Source organism: Ochotona princeps, chromosome 9 (genome assembly GCF_030435755.1).
Source record: "Ochotona princeps isolate mOchPri1 chromosome 9, mOchPri1.hap1, whole genome shotgun sequence".
In the NCBI taxonomy this organism is placed as follows: Eukaryota; Metazoa; Chordata; class Mammalia; order Lagomorpha; family Ochotonidae; genus Ochotona; species Ochotona princeps.
In genome coordinates this window covers 37,172,445-37,194,113 of record NC_080840.1, presented here as the reverse complement: position 1 = coordinate 37,194,113, position 21,669 = coordinate 37,172,445, and the positions used below count along the sequence as shown (strand labels likewise).

The following is a 21,669-nucleotide window of genomic DNA, read 5'->3' as shown; positions in this document are numbered from 1 at the left end:
CTGGGCTCCAGCTCCAGCTTTTGACTTCAACTTCCTATTAACACAGTTCCTGGGAAGCAGCAGGTGATGGCTCAAGTAATTGGGCTCCTGCCGCCCTCAAGGGAGACTTGGATAGAATTCTTGGCTTCCGGCTTTGGCACCCTGCCCAGTGCTCCTGTATGCATCTGAGCAGTAAAATAGCAGATGGGAGCTCCCACTCTTTCTCTGTCTCTCTGCCTCTCAAACAAATAAACAGAATTTTAAAATAAGAAATTCACCTTTTTAAAAAATAATTTAAAAACCCTACAAGTTACACTGAAGGTTAAACAGTTGTGTGCCAAAGAATAAACATCTGACTAGCAGCTGACTTAACAATACCAAATGTTACCCCCCAAAAATGCCTTCAAATCTTCACACTTCAGAAGGAACAGGTATTCAACTCAGAATTAGTTTCAGAATGCTCAAGGATGCGGAAAATTCTAGAGTTAGAGGATTCCAGATAGGAAGAACAAGACCAACAACTCCGGAAGCACTGAGACAACCCAGGGAAGCAGGTGTGGTACCCCCAAGATTTCTACTCCACCTCAGATAGAAGGATGTGTGGTTTAATTGGGATCAGGAAAAAGTGAGGGAGTTCGGCAGTCTGTTTTGAGATGAGACACTTGACACACTGGACAATGCTATAGATGTACAAAGCAGACAATGCAGGAAAAGACAAAGGCAATTAGCCAAGGGAGAGGCCAAAACAGACAGTGAGGCAGCAAACGGCTCCGCACAGCCTCCAGGAGCCCAAAAGGAGGTGAGACAAGCATTTCTGAGAGTAGGGAATCATTAACTCCAAATCTGCAGCAGACCAGACAGGAGGAGAACTGCAGCTGACACAGGCCGCACAGGGTGTCAGTGACCGGGCAAACGAGTGTCCCTGGAATGACAGCAGAAGCTGGGCAGACAGAGGATACAGGGAAGCCAGGAGTCCTGCTGACAAGCGGAGACCCAAGAAGCTGTCACAAACTCAGGTGCAGGAAGGTAGGTCTCCAAACAAAGGGATGAAAAACACACAGGACGCTGTCAGGCCAAGAAAGAACTGTAGAGAAGGGGCAAGAAATCAACACACAAGGGTCTCCATCAAGAGGGATGGGGTGAGCTGAGAGCCCCAGGGTCCTCAGTTGTGGCAAAGGTGAGCGCGCATGTGTGTGTATGTATGTGTGTGTGTGTGTGTGCGCATGCATGTGTGTGTTGGCGGGAGGGTGGTAGAGGTGCTTGAAGGAATGAATGAACACCCTCCTCAGGCCAATTCATTAATGTTACCAGAAAAGCTCGGTGGGTTCTTTCCTCAGCTTGATATAGAACTAAAAAGCCAGGAACCAGTTGCAGACAGGAAAGTTTTATTTGCAGAGTGACCAGGTGAGCCTAGAAAAAAGAGGGAAGGGGAAAGCACCCCCTGAGAGAGCCTCTTTGAAGGAGAGAAGAAGAGACGCCAAATGGGGTATTTAGGAGGGTCTTAGGATTTTAAGCAGTCCCTGAACCCTCCTTGTTGGGCAGGAAATGGGTAGGCGGCATTTGTGCCACCCACTTGGAGGTGTGGCCAAGATTTCAACGCGTCTTGAGGCCGGGACCCCAAGCTCTTCCCCTGGGATGGGGGAAGGGGGCGGCGGGCTGCCCGCCTCCCTGCCGGCTCACTGCCAGGCTCGAGGCTGGGCTGTTGCGGGATGCCAGGTAGCAGAGAACCGCAGTGCAACTAGCTGCGCCGCCAGGGCTGCACACGGCTTCAAATTCACACTTCAGGCTTGCACTGATTCTGAGGCCCACCAGTCCACTATGGTGCCGAGCAAGGCTGCCCCGGGAGCCGAGCCGAGGGACAGTGGAAGGCCCCGCTGCACGGCCGGGCCCTCCTACTCCCGCGGCTCCACGTAGGCGATCCGAGGCCCGCGGGGAGCTGTGGGCGTGGCGCCCTTCGGGTTGCGGGCGCTGAGGGGACCGGACCTTGTGGGGCCAAAGGAGGGCCGCTCAACCCTAAGACAGGCACTGCGGCCCGCCATCACCTCAGGGATCCCAGGCTCTGTAGCGGGTTATCAAGGATGTGTAGCGTGTAAAAAGGGAATCTGGTGCAGTGTCACCTCAAGGGCTTCACTTGAGGAGGGGCCTCACCTACACAGGGTACTGTCACAAGCTGCTCTGGGCTTCTGGCCAGGTGCCGGATGCTGAGAGCTCCTCTCCCAAAGGACTCCGAAGGCTGCCCAAAACGACAAGACTACAACTCCCAGGGAGCTCCAAGAGCAGCCCGGCTAAGGTACTACAACTCCCAGAAGGGCCCTCGGTCGGTCCGACCAAGTGTGCTTTGCGGTTGTGCTGCCCGCAGGGTCCACTGCCCACCAGCCTGGGGCTGGACTGGCCGTATTCCTTCTCCCTCCACGCACTCCCGCCCTATCTACACCCACAGCGAGCGCCACCTCAACCAAGCGCAGGGTGTTGGCTGCGATTTTCTCGTTGGGTGAGGAGTGTCTGCTGCACCCCAAGACAGTCAGAGTCTAGAGCTAGATCCCAGTAGTGGTGGTTCGGAAGACCCTCTAGCCCTAGCTTGTGCGCGTCATGCGAGGGACAGGTGCCAGGAGGTCTCTTGTTGATTGATTCTGACATCAGTGGTCCGAGAGGCTACGTGGAGAAGGCGGCTTTGCCCTGAAGCTTGGCAGGTAGGTATCGGGTGAGAAGACAGAGATGGGGCACAGTTCCAGCTTAGGAGAAGGCAGCGCCGATGCCAGGGGATGATCTTGGTGGGCGGCCAGGATGCCCAGACGTTGTGTTTACTGGGCACTGACCCAAGTGCCAACGGGGTCTCTCAGCCAGCTGAGCGGAGGGTAGCAGGTGGGAGAGCCCTGGGACGCCCGGGGTCGGAGAGAGAGACAAAGACTGTGTCTACAAGGACAGATGGCTGCTGTACTAAAAATTAACTTCCCTCAGGTGGCTGATTTAACAGCCTCTGCAACGCAGACTCCTGAAAGCAGGTGCTCCTCCAAAGCGCGAGAGGCAAGAGGAACGCTAGGGTTTTAAGAGTGATGCAGGAACCTACCCCGCGAGCTGAGTTCATTTCTCTTTTCCTTGACTTTTAGAGGAAAGAAAATGAAAGGTCAGTACAAAGTGGCTAGCTGGTAACTACCCCACATAAAACCTTGCAAAGCTGAACTGTGTGAAAAGCACAAGTCTATGCTTCTTCTTGGTGGTTCTCATTCGTTAGTCCTTCTTCTGCATCAGTTATAGGCAAAAGAAGGCTCTGTGCAAATCTGCATACGTTTAGTAACCAAGTTGGTTTTTCTGTTCACTCAAAGTAGAATTTGGAGTGGCATTTTGCCTTCTGCATGTGTGATCCTCAGTAAATACTCACGTATATGGCGCTCAATATATTCTTCATCAGCTGCTCTAATAAGCAGTCAGTAATTGAAATGAAGTTTGTTCTTGGATATTTCATCATCCACCAGGAATACTTTAGAAAGTTAATGGGAAATTAGAACTGAAAGATAAGTTTATTTTAATGCAAGAAATTCTTGAAATCCATGTATCTGAAAAATCTTCAAAAAGTTCATTAAAATGTATATTACAAAAGAAAAGTACATATAGATTTCAGGACCTTTGGGCAGTAAAAATTATCTTTTCATTTCTCCATGAGCTTTTCACAGTATCTTGATGTATTTTATGTACTTGCATTCCCAGAGCAGTCGTTGGATCTGTATGAAAATATTTGCTTTGGTTTAAAATGAGAGCATAAAAGACTGATTAAAATGCTGTTGAAACCATCTGAAAATTCTAAAATATTGAAAAATAAAATGAAAAAGCTTTGTTATGTTTATCAAGGATCTTGCCTTTGCTTTTTCCTCGTGAGTTTTATGCTATTCCAGTGTCTTAAGGAATCATAATCCGGAGTTGAGGCACACTGTTCTCTGCAGATGGAAGCTTTGCTGAACCAGAGTATCAAGTTCACCCCAGTAACTTGATATCACAAAGCCGCCCCAGTGCCTAGGGCTGTCTGATGCCCGGTCAGCCTCCTGCCGCTGGGAAGGCAGTCTGTTTACCAAACGTCATCTTCTGATGCCTCGTAGGCATGATAAGCCATTTTCTAGCAGTAAAACTTAGGAACATATGCCTCTATTATGAAAGGCTTGGAAAAAATACCAATCTTCTGATTTTATTTTCTGCAAATTGAAATAGACAATGATTTGCTTTGGATGATGTAAATTAAAATCATACTGTTTTTAAATGCATTTTTTTCACCTTTCCATGGTTTTTGCTATGAAACACAGATGCACAAGTTTTACTGTTCTGGGAAATGGTAACTGAAAAATTAATATTCTGACTGAATTAAAAGGAGAATTTGTGTAAGGCTCATGAATTTAGGATTGTGTTCAATCATCCTTTTATGACTTTTGGACTCAATACTGTTAATTCCTTAAATGATATATAGCAAATACATTGAAATATTTGCTACAGCACTCTTTGGTATGGACATAATTATGGGAAATTCTTTTTTTTTTTTTGACAGATGAGCCAACAAGAATTTTTAAAAACTGAAACATTGATATAAAGAAATGCATGGACATATGCTATCACATTGGTTAAACAAAAGCAAGTCAAACATAAAAATTGAAATAAAAGAGAATGAGAATAATAGGATATAGTTAATATGCATTATTAGGAGATAAATATATGTTAGATAAAAACTATAGGAAGACATTCAGCTCCTGTAGGCAGCCCCAACAAATCAGGCTAAAAGTCAAAGTGGGAGTCACTGTGCTAAAGTTCACAGTACCAAGCCAAAGAATGGTTCATCTAACCTTCCAAGAAAAGAAAACAGAGAAAGAGAAAGAGAGAAAAAAATTCAATTGGTGTGACAGTGAGGTGCCTGCTGTTGTACTGCTTACCAAAAAATGAACAAAACAAACAAAAAAAACCAAAGTGATCTAATTTCAACCAATCAATTCTTCTTCTATAATTCTGTTTCCCTCTCCTCAGCCTGCAAGGAGAATCACTGAATGACCAATCTGTTGTTTCTTTGTGTGTGCCTTCCTCAGCCTTCTGTCTAAAACCAATGTCCTCTGCTCAGCCGATCAGAACAGCATGTTGTCCAATTGAAAATAAAGTTGATTAAGATCTTGAAATTGTTGCAGTTTTGTCTCTGACATATGAAAAATGTGGTTTATATCTCTTTTAAATTATTGAGTGTCAATAGCTATGCATGTTCCAAAATTTTTCCAGTGGTCTTATATTGAAATAGGAATAAAAGAAAACATAACAATGATAAAAGGACATTAAAGTGAAAAGTAAATATGAAAAGTTTTTTGAAAGTAAGCAATTTAAAACCTAATTTCTTTTAGTTGGACTGTTTGCTCCCATTTAACTTGCTTTCAACTACAATGACAAATTAAGAATTACTGTGATGTTGTGGTCATTGGATGTACAGATAGAAAAAGTTATTTTACAATATTTTCTTTTTTTTCAAAGTTTCAGTAATAGGTATTATAGCTGATTGCTGTATTAGTAAAAAAAAATTAGATTTTATCTCAATTTTAATATAAAGCCGTGATTAAAATAAATTATAAAAATGTCTGGCCCTTAGAAAATAGAATTTAGTGTAAAAATCCAAGTGTGAAAAAGAAAGAACAGTAGAAAAACAGGGAATTTCCAAGGAAAATTTTTGTGTCTGCCTTGTTATGGCTGTAGCCACATCTGACAGTATGATTCCATTGGGATGTTCGGCTAGTTCTGACAATGTCAGCAATCTAACCCTGCAGCCAGGTTTACACACCTTGTTATACTTTTACATGTTAAAAAATATATATATATTAAACCTGAAGATTTGGTCCAAAGACTTACTCAGCGTTAAATAAAATCATGGGTTGTATAAGGATATATTTTAGTAGCCAGTATAAAATGATTAACCAATAATAACTCAAACCAGTGAATCAAAAGTGTTTTCAGATTAATGGGAAACAGAGACCTCCACTATCACTAAGGAATAATAAAAAATGTGGATAAGTTTCTGTTGTACAGCTGTCAAAGAATGGGTCACAAATTTTAAATTCCAGACTCAGCTTCACTAATGTTTGTGGTCTTGGACAAGAGTATTTTGAATGTCAGGTTTGTTACTTTAAAACAGAAATGATAGCTAAACCTTGGTGATGTTGTCTTATGGCTGATAGGTCATTTAAAATATCTGAGAATAAGAAATGGTTCATTGTAATTACATACACAAATAACATAAAAATACAATTTAATCACTGCTCTAATAATGATCGAAAATAACCTAGTCAAAATAAAAAATTAATGACTGTTTTAACGTTTTTTTCTTATCCTTGAAAAATTAGGATGAAAATTTAGGAATATTATTTGGAACCCCATGTCTCAAAATACTTAGCAGAAAGAAATAGGTAAATTATTTTATGATATACATGTTGTTATTTAAAAAATAAGTGTTTGAACTCATGGGAGAACCAAGCAGAAATGCACTTGAAATTTAGATCATTTTTATAAACATTAACTGCCATGTATTACATTCGAATTCCCTACCATGGCATTAGTAATGAAGGGCAGCCATGTTGTGCTTTTTCTCCTATTTCTAATTCCTACTCTGATCTTTGTGTACATTTTTTAAAAGGCAGAGAGCAGGAATCCATAGAGCATGAACTTCAGGGAGACACTATGCAAGAAAGCTATGACTGTATGGAGCTCTTCAGGGATTTCAGACAGATGAAATATGTACAGATGAGTTTAGATATGTACATCCATACAGACTGGCTTTTCCACCCATCTCTGATGTCATAATGATGCATCATTTATGTTAATTTCTTAGCTCCTTTTTAGACAGAAACTATAAAGTTAGCTCATGAAGGCAGTAGGGCAATCTCAAGCATTAATTTTTAGCATTTGTTTTGTAATTTGAAAGGCAGAGAAGTTTCCTTCCTTCGCTCCCCAAATGTCCACAACATCTGGGGCTGGGTAGGGCCAATACAAGAGCTCAAGTCTCATTTTGGGTCTTCTATGTGGGCAGCAGGTGCCCAAGTACTTGGGCCATCACAGGGTGGGCATTAGCATGAAGGTAAAGTCAGAAGTGAAGCCAGTACCTAAACCCAGGCACTCTGAGGTAAGATGCAGGCTTCCCAGGTGAGATCTCAGCCACTACTAAATCCTGTTCCCTGAACATTATTTAAGTAGCATCAGATACAAGTAACAAACAAACAAGAAGACCCTAAAGAATATCAGGGTAGTTGGAGGTGCCCAGTTTTCCATGGAGTTCCTCCAGTTTCATGTTCCCTTGGAAGCCAGTTATTTTAAAAGTGAGAAAACTCTTCATAGTACATAGAGTAGACAATCCTCTCCCAGGGAGATGTCCTGATCCCAGGAAGCTGAGAATTTCTTTCCTTCTGTAACAAAACAGACTTGCAAATACAATTTTGCTAAGACCTTGAGATAAGAAGCTTAACCTGACTAGATACATATGTTGATTTTAACTAAAGCTTTTGCCAGCTATAGCCAGATGTGTGGTTATAGAATAGTTTAAAGAGATAAAGAGGCTTGGAACTTGGGAGATGGTGACCTCTAATTAAAGACAACAGTTATATTCCTGTAGCTGGGAAGAAACAATGTTCTAGAACCCTAAAACCTAGGTCTACTTGTCAACCACTGAGACTGAGATAGAAGAAAAGTACGAGTTTATTTTTGCAGTGCACTGAGAAAGGAGGCATGTAAGTATTGATGAATTCCTGAACTCCCTGAAGAGTTAAAGGCAGTGAATTTTATAGATTAAAATTGGGGTTGGACAGTGTGTGACCAACCGGTGTGCAGATCCCTACCGATGATGCTTATGGTCTCCCTTTGATTGTCAGTGATAGAAAGCCAGCAGCATCTCTTTGGTGATGACAACATGGGATAAAGACATAAAATCGTTTGTCTGGGACCTGCCAAAGCAGCTGAGGGCAGAATGCAAAATTAAATACATTTACAGCAGGTTAATTTGCAAGTTGATAACTTTGTAAGACCTGTGGATCAGGTCACTAAAATCCAAATGACCCTTGGTAGAGAAAGTTCCCCATCCACATTATAGGATAGTTTTTTGACCAGGGTTTAGAGTTCCAGTGAATAGAGTCTAGTATAGTGGTGTTACTTGTGGAAATGAGAATTGGATTCTGAATCTTTATTGTTCAAGGTCTAGTGGGAGGCTTGCCTTATCTTTGTGTCACTTTCTTTTAATATTTTCATAATTTATTTTATTTTTGATGATGTTTACATAGTTGAGAAGGATGCCCATGTGGACTACCGATTAGAGTGGGAAGGGTCAAAGAATGGGGGAAAATGGATGAAACAACTGCTTCCAATCTTCCTTTCTACTCTTCCTATGGCGAGGGGAAGATGAGAGAAAAGGGGAGAGGGCTAGTCTCAACGGTCTAATCACACTTGCACTCAAGGATGTGGGGACAGCTACTTGATGTCGTACTAGGGTCCCCAATGTGGCACATGCTCTGAGGTTACTACTGAAGTGTTTTTGATAGTTCTGAGATGCTATTGATTCAGTTGCTCCAGGGTTGAAGAAATCCTTCCAAGGTCCACTGGCTGACATAGTCCACTTCAGAGTCTCCATTTGCCCAGATACCCACTGTTGAAGCTTGGCCTGGAGAGTTGTCCTATTTGTTTTGCCCTCCATGGTATTAGATGTCCCCTGCAGGTCTCAGTGATCTGTTATGTCCCCATTTGCATCTGGGCATGCCGTCCACTGCACAGGCTTCAACAGCCAAGGACTCCCAGTTCTGACACATGCACTCCACAGTTAGACCACATATAACTATGATTTTCCCCATGATTGGAATTCTGAGTCCAGTGATCCAGTTGGAGGGGAAGGATCCCCAAAGAAACCTCGCCTGAGGTGACCCCAGACCTGACTCCTGTGTGTGCCAGCCAGTGCAAGGTCCAACTCAGTTCATCACCCATATCAGCCTATACATACACTGGTGGTTGTAGTCACCAGTCAGTTCTGTGTCTAGCCTCATCTCATTTGCAAACCAACAGATGCTATAGCCCAGCCCAATCCTGCTCACCACACACTTGCCCCCATCCCCACACATACACCAATGGGAACTACAGCCTAGTTAGAGAGACCCCCAATAAGCTCCACCAGCCTGCCCCAGCCCTGGTTCCTTTTCATGCTGGTATGTGCAGTAGATTGGTCCAGTTCATCCCACATCCCATTTGGCTTTTGTATACACCAGTGGGTGCTGCAGCCTAGCTTGGCCTGACCAATCCTACTATCTAGCCCACACTTAACGATGCTACTGACTGTCTAGCCACTGCCACCCTCAGCTCTGGTTCTCATGCTGATTGGTGGGAGCTGCAGCCCATCAGAGGGGTGCCCAGTTACCCCACTAGGTCCACTCCCAGTCCCAGATTTTGCACTTTCGAGGTGGTAATGTGATCTGCCCTGACAGGACCTGCCCCCCAGTCCTGGCATTTGCCAGCTGATGCTACAGCAAATCTCGACCAACCTGTATCTGTTTGGGGCACCCATATCTCATATCAAGAGCGTCTGGGTTTGAGCCCTTGCTCTGCTCTACATTCAAGTGTCCTGCTATTGTGGACCTCAGAGACAGCAAGTGATAGCTAAAGCATTTGGGTCCCTGTCACTGCTATGGGAGACCCGAATGAAGCACTGGGCTCCTGACTTTGGCCTTACTCAGCCCCAGTTGCTTTATTGCTTTGACCTACACACTTTTTGCTACGATATTGATTCTCCTTGGTTACAGCCACATAGATGATTTAATGGACCGCTTCACCACTGTCCTGGAAATAAACATTTTCAGCTGTCTTCAGTGGTAATAGTTACTTAGTGCTACAGCACAACTTGCTTATTAATAAGATTTTGAAAGAATTGCTGAGAAATGTGGTCCCAGATAGTACTTGATGAAGTCATAACCTAAAATATCTATAGCTTTAGTTAATGAAATGCTTTAAAACAACTCTCCCTAGATTATCTCAGCTCATTGGTACTTGCAGGGTTACAGCAGACCACTGAAAGTTGTATTTTTGGGCCCGGCAATGTGGCCTTATGGCTGAAGTCCTCACCTTGAACGCCCCGGGATCCCACATGGGTGCCGGTTCTAATCCTGGCAGCTCCACTTCCCATCCAGCTCCCTGTTTGTAGCCTGGGAAAGCAGTCGAGGACGGCCCAAAGCTTTGGGACCCTGCATCCACGTGGGAGACCCAGAAGAGGTTCCAGGTTCCCAGCTTTGGATCGGCACAGCACCAGCCGTTGCGGCTCACTTGGGGAGTGAATGATCAGACAGAAGATCTTCCCCTCTCTGTCTCTCCTCCTCTGTGTATATCTGACTGTAATAGAATAAATAAATCTTTTTTAAAAAAAAGAAAGAAAGTTGTATTTTCTAGCAAATATTTCCATGGATTATTTGTACTTTAAGGCCAATTTAGTTTTAGTTGAATTCAGTTAGGCTCACTTATGACATGAATATACTCACATTCAATGACTTTTTTGTAGTCTTTGCTATGCTTGAAATGTGTGCCACATTTGAAACTTTTGTCCATGTTTGTTTCTTATAAATTCTTCTGTATTCACTTTTATCACAACATCTCTTATACATTCTTCTAGTGTCCATTAATTTTTGTAGTTTATCCAGTCTTGTTCATTGTTGGTCCTGTACTGCAGCACTCCTTGGTTGGTTTAGCCTTCTGTGGTTTAAGATTCCTGATTCTGTCTCCAGCTTCAATCTATTCCCTAGTTTTCAGACCATAGATTCAGTTTCCTATTGAATGCTTTTTGCAGCTATCAGGAAGATACTTCATGCTCAACCAATCTATGAAATGGTCACCCCACTATCTTCCCTTACAAGTGCTATTACTAACATCCTGCAGTAACTTGAGCCACACAAGAGGGTCTTGATATCAACCTGCCTATTTGTTCTTTTGATTTAGTTCTAATATCCACTTACAATGATAATAAAAATGGATAGCTTGAAGCCAGTAAGGGGAATGCGGAATGCTCCCCTGCTAGACTACCACTCCCAGTAGAGAGCGTGAGTTGGAATGGGGGCAGACTGGGCTGGGCAGGTCTGCAACACCTGTTGCCCTCATGTGTACTGGATCAGGGGAAAGTCAGACTGGGTTGACTGTTCCTACTGGTGAATACATAAGTCAGGGTGAGTATGAGTTGGTTGGGCTTTACCTCAGCAAGCAGATGCTGACACAGGGGACAAATTCTATCAAGTTAAACTGCAGAACCACCCGGAGAGTTCAAGATCCGGGAGTGGAAGTGGACCCAGTCAGGAAACAGTGGGCATCTCCCTCATGGATTGCCACTCTGACTGGTGTACATGAGAACCAGGATTGAGACAGGCATGACTAGACAGGCATGATAGACACCACTATCAGGTGTGTGGGCTGGATAATGGGGTTGGTTGGATTGAACTAAGCTTCAGTGCCCATTGACATGTATGAGAGTTGAATGGGATGTGGGACAGACTGGACCAGGCTGCTGTACATACTGGCAAGCACAGGAACCAGGCCAGGGAGTGGGCCTGATAGGGGTTATTGCGGATTGCTCTGACTAGGCTGCAGCTCCCACTGATGTACCTGAAGGCCGAGTGTGTGGTGGGCAGAATTGGGCTGGGCTGTTACATCGACTGGTTTGTGTAAAAGACAGGACTAGAGACAGAACTAACCCAACCATTGCAACCACCAGCATGTGCATAAGCTGTTTGGGGTGACGGATTGTGCCAGACCCTATATTAGCAAGCACACCAAGAATCAGGTCTGGGATCACCTCAGATGAAGTTTCTATGGGGATTCCCTCAGATTAATTGCTGAACCCCAACAATGGGGAGATTTGTGGGTTCCATGGTCTGACCATGGAGTGCATGTGTCAGAGCTGGGCCTCCTCAGTGGCTTAGATGGAGCAGTGGACAGCATATCCAGGTGCACATGAAGGATATGGCAGTACATTGAAGCCTGCAGAGGATACCTGGTACCACAACAGAGGACAGAGGACAGAGGACAGAACAGATCGATCAACCACTCCAGCCAAGTGTTGGCTGGCAGTGAAAATCTGGGCAAATGGAGACTTTAAGGTGAACTGTGTCAGCCAGTGGATTCCGGAGAAATTTCATCATGCTTGGAGTGGTGAGATCAGCAGCAATTCAGAACTGTTGAACTACTGAAACTTCATGAGCAGGACCCTCAAGAGCATTCCTCACATTGGGGACCGTGAGGCGGTGTTGGGTGGCTGTCCTCCCTCCCAAGGTGCAGAGGCATTTGGGAGGCTGGGCGTGCCTTTTCTCTTTGTCTCCTCCCTTCCCCCAAACACAGAAAGGAAAAAAAGAGAATGTGGAAATGGTGATCTCACCCACTTTCTTGTAGCCCTTGACCCTAATCACCCTAATCAGCTATGTAAAAATCACTAAAAATAAAAATAATGAATAACTAATAAATTTGTCATTATTGGCAAAACCTTAGGGCTCTGTTTCCATAGTGATTAGAGTGGATCCCTTTCAATTGCTATTGACTGGGAGTGTATAATGACAGCTTTAGGATCCTATGATAAAAAGCATTCAGAACTTAGTGAAACACATGGAACCAGGGTTAAGATAAAGATAGACAAAGAATAAAAATAAGAAACATAGATTTTAAACTTTGTACCTTTTGCATAGATGAATCTATATGTATTTCTATCTGCCGTTATTATTAATGCTTAGTTCTATGTTTCAAGGTCAGAATTACCTGTCATGATCTCAAACTATTTAAAAGATTCTAAATCTTTTGCATTTTCAGTTAATTCCCTAAAGCTGAGCAGGTAAAAATATGTACTTGAATCAATCATAATTGTGACTAAAAAAGTTAGTCTTTTTCACTGTGATCCAAGATGCATAACCCAATGTTTATATCATTTTAACAATTTCACGTGTTCTGTGCAGTAGCCTATCCACACTGTTTTTAATTGCCACACCAAAATTATTTTTAAAATGTTTTTTTTCTTCCCCGAATGAAACTCATACAAGTTATACATCAACTTTGTACTCCCCATTCCCCTTCCCCAGGAAACTAGCACTCAAATTTCATTCTCCATGGATTTGGCTGCACTAAACTGCATGTAAGTGGAATTACAGTATTTGTACTTTTGTGACAGGCTTATTTCACTTACAATTATATATTCAGGGTTGATTCATGTTTTGGTATACATCAAAATTCCTTTTCTTTTTAGTCTCTGTTTTATATATATATACATACATATACATGCATACATACACACATACATGCATATATACACACATACACGCATATACACACATACATATATATGGTATATATATTATATAGTCTTAGTGTTTTACATATATAGATATATAGATAGATATAGATAGACACCACATTTTGTAAGTTCATCTGTTGGTAGGGGCCTGGGTTGCTTTCATTCTCTGGGTATTATGAATAGTTGTGCTATGAACATGGTGCACTAATATCTCTCCCTCTGCTTTCATTTTCCGAGTGCCACATTTCACCCTGAAATGGAATTGTTGAATTATAGAGTAATGGCTGCACCATTTTATCCTCCCAGTAGCAATGCAATCCAGTCTAATTCTCCATATGTTCACCTACACTAGTTCCTTCCCTTTTTGTGTTAATAATAACCATTTTAATCATTGTAAACTGGTATCTCATTGTGATCCTATTTTGCAACCCCCTAGGCACACATGTGGGTTGAGCATCATTTAATGTGCTTATTGACCACTGGCGTGTTGTATTTGAGGAAATATCTGTTGGAGTATTTGACTATTGTAGTAGGGTTTTATTTTTTGAGTTGAAGTTGTTAGTGTATTCTGGATATATACAGTAATTATAGGCATTTGCTCTCATTCCATGGGTTGTATTTTTACCCTATTGGTAGTGTTCTTTGGAGAACATAGCTTATAGCTTTGCATCTAAAATGATAAGTTTTTGGCATCATATCCAAGAAATCATCACAAAATCCAAATGTAATGTGACTGCCCCATCCCCTGTTTTTTTCTTAACTGAATCATTTCAATTCATAATTATAGTCTGAGAGCTTAATGGAGTATGTGAGATATGTCTTATTCACTTATTTAGCACTTAACATTCTATCTTAATGTAAACATTTCATGGTTCAAATGAATGAACTCCCTTTTGTCTCTGCTTTAGTATCTTTGGCTGCTGTAACAAAATACCATAACTTATAAACAACAGAAATTGATTCTTCATGCTATAGGAAGTCCAGATGGCTAAGAGCAGAAGAATTGGTAATTTCAGTATCTCATGAGGAGACTCTCTTCTTGTTATAACCTCACATGACAGAACGGAAAAACAAGCTCCTTAGGCATTTTTTTTTTTAAATAAGGGGACAAACCTCATTCATGAGGTCTGTTCCCTCAACACCTTGGCGCTTCTCACAGGCCCCAGCGCTAGGCAGCCTCACACTGGGTATTAGAGTTCAACACAGGGATTTGAGGAACACAAATGTTCCAACCCTAGTGCTCTCTTGGAATTTTTTTTTAATACTACACAGCCTTTTTTAGTGATCATAGCCCACTGTAAGGAAGCTGGGCAGTAGTTCAAGGCTCTAGTCAACCCTGGCATGGGTCTCTGAAGGTTTTAATAATGTTCCATGTATGGCATGTTCAGCCGGCTAGGCAGGTTCCGTACCTGAGTCCACATTCAAGAGGAGTTAGTTTCCACCTCAAAACAGCAGTATGAATAACAGGCACAGCCACCTCTTGTCTACCACAAGTCTTGTTTGTTACAGTAGATTTATTTAAAATATATTACTGTTTTCTTTGTGACTTCTTGTTTGCTTGCTAAGTATTTGAACCTTTTTGTAATTGTTTTTTTTTTTTTTAATTTCCAACTCAATTCCATTTTGCTTAAAGAACATGCCCTTGAACTTGTTTTATAGTTCAACATAGATCTATCTTGGAGTTACAATCCTCTGTAAATATCAGGTAAGTCAAGACAGTGCCATTCAGGTTAATATTCCTACTGGTTTTTTGTTTTGTTTTGGCTGACTCATCCATTTCTGAGACTCAGAGTAGAATGTTAATTCTGTATTTGTGGAGTTGCCAATTCTACCTTTACTTCTGTTGGTTATTTTCATGGGTAGTGTGAGGTTGCACTTTTAGGAACATATATAGTAGTTACTTTATTGTAATAGATGAACCTTTTATTATTAAGAAAAATCATTTTGCCTAATTTTTTTGAAATTTAACTTATCTATTAATAATACCTCTGCTAACATTTTGTATGTTTGGTTGTGTCCTTATCTTTAAAGCCTGGTGCTTGTAAATAGCATATTGAAGTCTCTTGTTTTTTCATCAGTTCTGACAATCTCTGCCTTAACTATTTGGTGTTTACATCGAAACTAATTATTCATATGGTTGAAATCTGATTTTTTTCTCCCTCTGGTTCTTGTTTACTACTTTCCTTTTGATTAACCAAATGCATTTAATATCCAATATTAGTACTTATTGTTTTGTTTTGTTTTAGCTCTGTGCTATAGACCAAATTCTATCCTTTTCCCTATCTCAAAAACATGTGGAAACTGTAACCCTCTAGTGGACTGTACTAGAAAATCTGACCTTCTAGTGAGTAACTAAGGTTAACCAGTGTTCTGTAGGTAGGCACACTAATCCAATCTGCCTGGTGTCTTTTACGTGAGACACTGGATCTGGGTGCACACGGAGCAGGCTGTGACCATGTCAGAATGTGTTGAGAGGTTGGCCGTCTTGAAACCAAACAGAAAGGCCACAGAGGAACCAACCTTGCAAGATGCTGTGCTAGTGTTTCAGTCAAATGAATTTCTGCAGTTTCAGCGGCCAGTCTGTAGTAGTTGTCATGGCCACCTATCAAGAAAACATACTACTTTGTTAGTTAAATTTTATTTGATTGACATGTAACAATTGTATGAATTAATTTTGTATTAATTTTTGTAAAGATCTACAATATGAATCATTACAATATACTTGAGCTAATATTATACTGCCTCATGTACAATACCTAGTTTTCAGCAGAATATCTTATTTATAATTCCTATCTTTTGTACCTTTTAAAAAAACTTTTACACATTGATTTATATAAAGTGAATGAATTTCACAGGTTCATAGTACACATTTAGGAGGATAATGATACTTCCCACCCTATGCTTCTTTCTTTCTTTCTTTGTTTCTCTTTCTTTCCTCCGTTCCTTTGTTCCTTCCTTCTTTTTCTTTCTTTCTTTCTTTCTTTCTTTCTTTCTTTCTTTCTTTCTTTCTCTCTTTCTTTCTTTCTTTCTTTCTGTCTTTCTGTCTTTCTTTCTGTCTTTCTTTCATTTTTAGAACAGCATGCTTTTTTTTTTTACAGACTGATTTATTTTTATTGGAAAACCAGATATACAGAGAGGAGAAGAGACAGAGAGGAAGATCTTCTGCGCTGATCTGAAACCAGAAGCCAGGAACCTCCTCCACGTCTCCCACACAGGTGCAGGGTCCCAAAGCTTTGGACTGTCCTCTCCTGCTTTCCCAGGCCACAAGCAGGGAGCTAGATGGGAAGTGGAGCTGCCGGGATTAGAACTGGCGCCCATATGGAATCCCGGCGCTTGCAAGGCGAGGACTTTAGCTGCTAGGCCATGCTGCCGGGCCCACAACAGCATACTTTCATTTCACTTCACAGTTACAGGCTTATCATTCCATTAGGTAAAGATAGCAAGACACAGCAAGTAGAAAATTTAAAAAGAAAAACCTATTATTCCTCATGAGTAGAGACAAAGACTATAACCAATAATCAAATCCCAGAATGTCACACTTACTCTTTCAGATTCTCTTTTATGTGTTCTCTTTATGAGGTATCACAGATCAGGAAAAGCATACCATATCTGTCTTTTCAGAACTGGCTCATTTCACTAAGTGCAGTGGTTTCTAATTGTATCCATTTAATTGCAAAAGAGATGATTTCATTCTTTTATGGCCAACTCTATTCCATAGTGTGTATATACTACATCTTTATCCAGCCATCCTTTGGTGGAAATCTAGGTCAACAAAGAGAAGAGGCAACAAGCAGAATGGGAGAAAACATTGCCAGAATCTATAAAGAGTTCAAGAAATTCAACAGCAACAAAATAACCCATTAAGAAATGGGCAAAGAACATGTACAGGGATTTTTTTCAAAGAATGAAATTCAAATGACCAACAGACATAGGAAAAAATAATCAGGTACACTACCCACCAGGGAATTGTAAATACAAGATGCAAGGAGTTTTCTCCTCATCTGAATTATGGCTATCATCTGAAAATCAAAAACCAGTAATTGCTAATGAGAGTATGGAGGAAAAGATGCTCTCTTCTGGAGAAACAAGATGATGAAAGAGGGCAAGGACATAATTAAACAAAGAGAAATCATTAGCCAGGGTGAAGCAGAGAGGACGTGATCCAGAGAGATAGGAAAAGACAGGCCAATGGTAGAGACCCCTGGAGACATTAGACGCAGAGGAGCGGTGGAGACAGTGGAGCAGTGTTACAGTTATCAGATACCTCAGTGATGGTCTGAAATTGGTGATCAGGGCTCCAGCAGTGGACAGGTGGGAAGGAGAGTTGACCAAGAGCTCAGGAGGTGAACCCAGGCATAGAACTTCTTGTCCTGCTGATTTACTTCATTCAACATGAGCAGAAGCAGAGTTATAGAGCCCAAGCAGGCAGGTGTATAACAGGGTGGATTTCATGGCTCAGACCTCCACCGGTGCCCCATTGGACACCATTTTGTGTACTGAGGAAAAGACTGTGGGGCTGGAGGGAAAAACAGAAGCTGTGTATGCACTGAGCTAGAAGCGAGCACATTTCTGGCTCAGCATAATGCACTGGTCCCACAAGGAAAATAGTACAGACTTGGCATCCTACAGGTTCTACTTCTAGATAGGACCAGATGGCCCCCAGACCTAATGACCAGCAAGTGCAGACCCCTCCTCCAGTGCCACATTGGGTGCTATTTTGTATACCAAGGAAAAGGCTGTGAGGCTGAATGAACAGCAGCAAGCTGTGCAGGTGCTGAGCCAGAAGAGAACTCAGTTCCAGGTCAGCACAGGTCTCACAGGGAAAACAGTACCAACTTGCCATCCTACAAGTTCCACCCAAGTAGGTCCAGGTGGTCTTCAAATCTAACAGCCAGCAAGTTCCAACAAGACCAGCACCTAGTGATTTAGGACAGCTGGAATCTCCCTAAATTCCAGGCAGTGCTCAAACCGAGAGTGGCGAAAATGCTGAGTAGGCAACAGTGCAACCACAATACAGGAGCACAGAGGGTAGAAAGTGGTGAACCAGGGTTCTGAGCAATAGTATAGTGGCTTAAGTCCTCGTCTTGAACGCACCAGGATCCCATATGGGTGCTGGTTCTAATCCCAGCAACCCTGCTTCCCATTCCAGTTCCCTGCTTGTAGTCTGGGAAAGTAGTTGAGGATGGCCTAGAGCCTTGGGATCCTGCACCCAAATGGGAGACCCGGAAGAAGTTCCTGGTTCCTGGCTTCAAATCAGCTCAACTCCAGCCATTGCGGCCGCTTGGGGAGTGAATCAGCAGACGGAAGATCTTCCTCTCTGTCTCTCCTTCTCTGTATTTCTGAGCTTCCAATAAAAATAAGTCTTTAAAAAAGTGGTGAACCAGGAGCAGGGGCTATGGAGACCGCGGTGGAAGCTTAGCACAAGAGCCCAGGAAGGAAACTCGCTGGAGGGAGTGGCACAAGTGACTGAAAGTGAAGAACCAGGTGCCAAATGTAATCAGTAAAATCGACCTGTAGACCAGAGATCAACACATCTTAAAAACTGGCCCTGGGCCCGGCAGCGTGGCCTAGCGGCTAAAGTCCTCACCTTCAACACCCCGGGATCCCATATGGGCGCCGGTTCTAATCCCAGCAGCTCCACTTCCCATCCAGCTCCCTGCTTGTGGCCTGGGAAAGCAGTCCAGGACGGCCCAATGCATTGGGACCCTGCACCCGCGTGGGAGACCCGGAGGAGGTTCCTGGTTCCCAGCATCGGATCGGCGCGCACCAGCCCGCTGCGGCTCACTTGGGGAGTGAATCATCGGACGGAAGATCTTCCTCTCTGTCTCTCCTCTCTGTATATCTGACTTTGTAATAAAATAAATAAATCTTTAAAAAAAAAAACTGGCCCTTAAGGAGAGAAATCTGCTAACCAGAATGACCAGCAATGACCAAAAGCAAAAGAGACAGATTCACAATGGATATTATTGAAGACTCCCTCTTAAAGGAGCAAAAGCCTTTGTCAAGTTCAGAGTTAACTGAGGAAAACATCAAGGAAATGGGGGCATGAAGAATTTTAAAAACTTGTTATAAAACTTCTTAACAACAATGAGAAGCACATACAAATGTAGAACAAACTTAAGGAATATGTCATACAGGAAATAGCAAAATCAAGCAGAATTATTAGAAATAAATGACTCAATGGAACAAATTAAAAATTCAGTGGCAAGTCTCTATAATAGAATGAGCAAGGCAGAAGAAAGAATATCAGAATTGGAAGACATTTTATTCAGCAATGGGGGAAAAAATCAGATACTCTGTTCCACTGTTGCTGGGACTATAAAGAAGTGAAACCATCGTGAAGGTCAGTATGGGGATTTCTTACATATCTGAAAATAAATTTACTATATGACCCAGCTATCCCACTCCATCTAAAAAAATGAAATCAGCGTCTGAAAGATGCTATCTGTATCCCTGTGTTTATAGAAGCTCAGTTCAGCTAATATATAGTCAGCCCAGCTGTACCATTGTTTTATACATTTTTTATATAGTCAGTATGTATTATGATCATTATACATGATCGGTTAATTATTGCTTTAAACAATAATGTCTACTTTTAAAAAGTTAAGAGAATAAAAACATATATAATCCTTTATGTTCAGCCACATAGTTATTGTGATTCCTTCTTGTACACAGAAACTAACATCAGTTGTCATTTTTTTTTTTAGTCTGGATTATTTTCTTCAGCATTGTTTTGGGGCATGTCTATTGTGAGTACATTGTCTCACTTTTTGTTTATTTAAGATGTTGTTTCAATTTCTTGGGATGTCTTCACTGAATACTGAACTGGGGGACTGAATATTTTTTTCCATAGTACAAATTTGTTTTATTATTATTATTATTATTATTTTATGATACAGCTCCATAGGCCCTGAGATTTCTCTTACCTCCTTCCTATACCCCTCCCCCCTCACTGAGTTACCCTATGTTATTACTGTAATACAGTTTTTCTTTTATTAATTTGTTAATTACATTGCATTATGTGACACAGTTTCATAGGCTCTGGGATTCCCCCTACCCCTCCCTGTGCCCTCCCCCCATGGAGGATTCCTCCACCTTGTTGCAGTATTACAGTTCATATTCAGTCAAGATTCTTTCATTGCAAGCATATAGCAAGCATAGAGTCCAGCATCTTACTATCCAGATAAATTCAACAGTTTCTTGGGGAGACCATCTCTGGTCTGAAGGCAGAGCTGGCAGAATATCATCCCGATCAATTAAAAGCCACAGCATAACATCAACAACAATTTACAACATTATGGAATTATTTGACATGGTATTGAGTAACCAATATGTTAAAAAATGCAAGTTCTTAACCACATCCTGTGACTACTTTATTGACATTTCAATTTTACTTTATATACAACTGGCTTCTATACACCTTAAAATGGCTATAGGGTACTATTCAGCTGCTTCGTGTCTATTTTAATTTTAGTGTTTAGCAGTTTATAGTGTTGAAGCATAATTTTGCTGAACCTGGTAGATTTTAAGATAGTCTAAACTGGCTTATAATTCTAACAAGGCATATGTCAATAGTTGAGGAGCAGAACAGTTTTAGGAGGGGTGTGCAGAGAAATCTTCCATCCCCTAGTGAGGAGTAACTAATCTTTGTGTCCCACCCAGTGAGGTATAAGTGCATCCGTGCTGACTGTTTCCTGTCTGGTTCTAAGCTTTCCTTGTTGTTCTCTGTCTGCCTATTCTAATTTTTTGTTGTTGTTGTTTTTAGGGGGGGCCTCCGGAGCAACCCTGATGGTCATTGCAAGTGAGGGTGGGGATCCAAAGTTGGAACTTATTAAGGACCAGAGAAAGCTTCCCTCCCTAGTCCTGAAGGAAGTTTACTGTTCTTCTGTTTCTGTGGACCACTCAGGGCTCCTGGCTGTTGTTCCGATGACCTTGGATCCTGCGAGGAAGGATTTGGGCTTCTTCCATCCCATGTGGTAGATCCAAACGGGAGTTGTACAGTTTTTCATAAATAGTCATATGTCCATCATTGCGGGCATGGACAATGGCAGAGTCCAGCTTCCTATTGTCAAGATATAATAAACAGTTTCACTGGGAGTCCATCTTTGGTCTGGAAGTAGATATGCATATTACATTGCATCCTCACATCTGGATATGATAGTCTTCATTACACAGTTACTGTACATCCCCTTTAATGAAAAGCCACAATACAAAATCAGCAATAGAAAGAAAAAATAGAAATTCACAATGCCATGAAGTTAAATAATAGGCTACTAGTTATGGTAGTCTCCATTACACAGTTACTATACATCCCCTTAAATGAAAAGCCACAAAACATAATCAACAAAAAAAGAAATTAAAAAAGGAAAAAAAAGAAATTAACAACACCATGAAGTTAA

At 41.8% G+C, this 21,669-nt stretch overlaps 1 protein-coding gene across 1 annotated transcript in view; it reads left to right on the top strand.

Moving 5' to 3' along the window:
* Positions 1-2,493: 2,493 nt before the first annotated feature.
* Positions 2,494-21,669, top strand: part of LOC101520491 (zinc finger protein 260-like) — a 69,591-nt gene continuing 50,415 nt past the window's right edge. The window contains exon 1 of the mRNA XM_058668605.1: positions 2,494-2,669. The gene's annotated coding sequence lies outside the window, so the exon portion shown is untranslated. The remainder of the gene's footprint in view (positions 2,670-21,669) is intronic.